The following is a 4,848-nucleotide window of genomic DNA, read 5'->3' on the forward strand; positions in this document are numbered from 1 at the left end:
CTAAATGGGAAGGAAGTCCAAAAGGGAGGGGATATCTGTATGTGTATGGCTGATTCATTTTGTTGTGCAGTGCACGCTAACGCAGCATTGTAAAGCAACCATACTCCAGTAAAACTTAATTAAAGAAATAATAAATAAATAAATTTTTTTAAAAAAGAGGAGAGACTAATATTATAAGTTTTCCTTCCCCCAGTGCACCCAACCTTTGAGACTTGCTTCACCCTGATATAGAAAGGGAATCTCATTGATCACTTTACTTGATTTCAGAATCAGTCAGATTATGCTAACTGCTATAAAATATCAACCACAAAATCAAATGGATTTATTCAGTAGAAGTTTTTTTTAATTAATTTTTGGCTGCGTTTGGTCTTTGTTGCTGCGCATGGGCTTTCTTTGGTTGCAGTGAGCCTGGGCTTCTCTCCACTGTGGTGCGTGGGCTTCTCATTGCAGTGGCTTCTCTTGTTGCAGAGCACAAGAGAAGCCACTTCTCTCCACTGTGGTGCGTGGGCTTCAGTAGTTGTGGCACACAGGCTTGGTAGTTGTGGCTTGTGGACTCTAGAGCGCAGGCTCAGTAGTTGTGGCACATGGGCTTAATTGCTCTGTGGCATGTGGGATCTTCCCAGGCCAGAGCTCGAACCCATGTCCCCTGAATTGACAGGTGGATTCTTAACCACTGCACCACCAGGGAAGCCCTATTCAGTAGAATTTTATTTCTTGTTTGCATAAATTCTCAATGGTGGTGAGAGAAGGGAAGAGGCTCTACTCCACGCAGTCATCCGGGGACCCATTCTAGATGTCAGTGCTCAGAAAAAAGGCCCCAGATAAGGGAAAAGGGAGAACATGGAAACATGCAGGAAAGGCTTTCCATGCGGGCTGATTCCCAGACCACATGCCACTGTGTGTGTACAGCACAGTCACTGTGAACTGCAAGGATGCAGGGAAATGTGCTCTACGTGGTGCCCAGAAGGAAAATAAGATGTATTTTGGTGAACACAGAAATCTCTGCTCCAAATTTTTGACATCAGGCTTTCTTAAAGTTCCTCCTCAGTTAATGCTTACTCCTTCAGAGTATTCTTTGATGGCTGCTTCTTTTGACAATCTCCTCTAAACATTGATTACCTAGAGGATAGCCTGGACCCTCTTCTCTTTGCTTACAGCTTTTAATTATAGTTTTGAAATTTTCTTCTGAATCACATATCGTGTCTTTCTTTCCTTTCTTTCCTCCCTCCCGTCCCTCCCTCCCTCCCTCCTTCCCTCCCTCCCTCCCTCCCTCCCTTCCTTCCTTCCTTCCTTCCTTCCTCTCTTCCTCTTTTTCTTCTCTTTTTTTTAAATGTCTGTCTCATATGTAGAAGGCTTGCTCAAATATTTGGAAGGGTAAGTTACTAAAAACCAGTTGGGTTCTGTATGTGCATGGACCATTAACTGGGAGCCTATCTGTAAGGTAGTCTGTCAGAAAACAAACATAACCGTGTATGTTTATGTATGTGCGTCTGTGTGTATGCACACAGTGTATGTATATGTGTGCATTTAGGAAGGAGGGTTTTGTGGGCTTCCATCATACTTGGAAAGATATGGAACAAATGTGGTAAGAATGGTAGTCTCATCCTCCTATATATAGACATTTTCTAATCCTCCTCTTTCAAGTATGGCTGCCTTTCATCTACTATACCTGTGAGGGAAATCACCCTGGCCATTTTAAACTGAGGGAATTTAACACAGCAAGTTTTATGTTAGAAAAAGACATTGGGAAGATTGGAGAAGTAGTTCCAGGTAGGGTTCGCAAAATTATCCCCAGAAAAACACTAGAACTGGCCTGTGAAAGGACCCACAATCACTGTCACGCTTAAGAAGGTCAGGAATCGGGGAATTGTAACTGGCTCTGTTGATCCCAGGAGTAATCTCTCTTGCCAACATTCCTGGGATCAGGAAACCAGAGCCCAGAGAATATATTGTGATATCAAGAAGCAAGAATCAAGAGGCCACCTCACTGTTGATTCTAGAACAAACCATACCTGCTAGATAAACATGGCAAATTTGTATGATCTGCTGCTTGTCTTTTGACACTCACACAGCTAGTGACTGGACATGGAACCTTGTTAACAGTCTTGGAGAATCCCTACTCTTCCTTGCTGATGTGTGTCATCAGAGGTGAAGAAGCGGTGTAAGTGTGGCCTTTACATTGAGCCTCAGCTGCAAGGGAGTCTAGCAAAGGTAGTTTGTAGTTTCTCAGCTTCTGAAATGCAAGATAGTATGGTACTAACCAAACCCTTCTTTAACTCTCTGTGATCTACATAGTTTCCTGGTTAAACTTTTCTAGAACAGGCTGAGGAAGGGGATTTGAAGTTCTAATTCCTCTCCTATCCTGAAGAATTCCACCAATCTTCTTATTTTCAACTCCCTACCTCACCTGTAAATTTTGCAGTAAATGGTTCCTCTGATATTTAAGCCTTCCTAGAGTTTTCCAGAGGAATAAATTGTTCTTATTGGCCTCACCCTTCAGGCACTTGGTATCCAGTATCCCAGTCCTCCTACCTCCTTCATGTGCTTTCTAGCTTCCAAATATTATTGACTACACTTGCACTTGCTGCTTGCTATTTTATCTCTTGATAGCATTAGTAGGGAGAGAGAGTTTTAATTATGTTACCCTTATTTAGTGGGGCTTTAAGACAAAATAGAGATAAATGTGCTCAACAAAACAAGTTTAATCTAAAATACACTCACAGGGCTTCCCTGGTGGCGCAGTGGTTAAGAATCCGCCTGCCAATGTAGGGAACACGGGTTCGAGCCCGGGTCTGGGAAGATCCCACACGTGCAGCAACGAAGACCCAATGCAGCCAAAAATAAATAAATAATACATTCACACTTATCTTTACTTTTTCCAAGGTGACGTATTTTTAGTCCACTGGTCATAAATATCATACACATGCCAATAGCTCCTAAATTTGTATATTCACCCTGAGTTCACCACAGAATTTCTGATTCATATATCCCACTGTTTACTTGGATGCCCTTTTGAATATTAAGCGATATAATGGATATAAACGGCACCAAAATAGAATTCTTGATTATGTTCTGTTCTTGCCTGTTTTACTTCCTAACATCTAAAAGATGTACAGATAATTAAGGAGGTATAAATTCCAGCTCTTTGGATAAGAAGAAAACTCACTCATTACTCAGTATGAATCTTCCTATTTCCCAATGGGAACAGTATTCATTGTCTTTCAGCTTGAGCCATTGATTTTAGTGTTTCAAGATTCCTCATAGCCACTCTTCAACACACACACACACACACACACACACACACAAACACACACCATAAACATTTTGCTTTTGCTTTTCTTTCTCCAGGTAAAAGAAGTCTTCCACATTTATCAAATAAGTCACAATCCTGTAGATAATTCAGAATCTTTACCAGTTATTATACTTCTTTTAGTTAAAAATCTAATTTGTTTCTTTCTGTTTTAAAGATTCATTTTTCATTTATTTAACTGTCGAGGATGGTTTGGGATTTTTTTAACTTCTATTGGAGTCTAGTTGATTTACAATGTTGTTAGTTCCTGCTGCACAGCAAAGGGGATCAGTTATACATATAGCCACTCTTTTTTTTTTTTTTTTTTTGCGGTACGCGGGCCTCCCACCAATGTGGCCTCTCCCGCTGCGGAGCACAGGCTCCGGACACACAAGCTCAGCGGCCATGGCTCACGGGCCCAGCCGCTCCGCAGCATGTGGGATCTTCCCGGACCGGGGCACGAACCTGCGTCCCCTGCATCGGCAGGTGGACTCCCAACCACTGTGCCACCAGGAAAGCCCCACTCTTTTCTAGATTCTTTTCCCATATAGGTCATTACAGAGTATTGAGTCGAGTTCCCTGGGCTATACAGTAGGTATATAATATTAATTATATTATCTATTTTATATATAGTACTGTGTATCTGTCAATCCCAATAAAAACAGTGCTTGATGCCACGAAGTAGGTGGCAATGCCTTAACCATATGCATATTGTCAGGCCCAAGGGCCTTTCCATCCTTGTCAAGGGGAGTGCTAACATTCTTTCCTTTCATACAATACTAAAATCTAATTTTAAAACAAGTTTGTTTGTTTATCTTCTGTTCATTGTTGCAGAATGATCCCTAGATTTATAGTGAGGACATGTGTTTTATTGCTCTAATTTATTTTGCTTCTGATTTCCTTGGGAATGAGACTTTGGGTTACAAGCCTCAAGTAAATATTGCATAATTATGTTTTATTATATAAAATCATACCATCAATAAACAGTATTCACATTTTAAAAATATGCTTAGAGTCAGAAAAAAATCCAAAAATGATATATTTTAGAGGTTAGGTATACTTGTAATTAAGATATGAATTTAATAATTTAAATATAATACAGATATATTAAGGAGCATAACATAAATTCATATTTTGGAAAGAATGTTTTAACTAGATGTTAAAATTACCTACATGTTAAAGATGTTATATAAGTAAGTTTGGTTAGAATTTCTTCATATTACTAAAAAACAAAATAAAAAGTACTAAAATATTACAGGAAGAAAATCAAGTCAAATGAATAGTCAAGGTTATAACATGTTTAATATTTTATCTGAAAATGATGGCTATCTAATTCAAATGGTGTGTGTTTAGCAGGGCCACATCAATTTTCTCTAAACTTCTAATTAAAATTCTTCTGCAGACATGGGAGGAGGTAGACGGAATTTTCAAAATATGGAAAATAAAAATTGGCAAAACACCTACTGGTAAAATCTTGGAAGATTTGACAGTAATTATGAGGCAGACAGATATAGATTGAGAATAATCTTCCAAGATTTGAGCACAAAGTGCACTCTAAG

General features: G+C 39.4%; 1 non-coding gene across 1 annotated transcript; it reads right to left on the minus strand.

The window, feature by feature from the left end:
• Positions 1–3,944: 3,944 nt before the first annotated feature.
• On the minus strand, positions 3,945–4,069 carry LOC136136734 (U6atac minor spliceosomal RNA). The gene has a single exon (XR_010656673.1). It is a non-coding gene; the product is annotated as a U6atac minor spliceosomal RNA (small nuclear RNA).
• Between the last annotated feature and the right edge of the window lie 779 nt (positions 4,070–4,848).

The sequence above is a fragment of the Phocoena phocoena genome, chromosome 16 (genome assembly GCF_963924675.1).
Source record: "Phocoena phocoena chromosome 16, mPhoPho1.1, whole genome shotgun sequence".
Taxonomy (NCBI): Eukaryota; Metazoa; Chordata; class Mammalia; order Artiodactyla; family Phocoenidae; genus Phocoena; species Phocoena phocoena.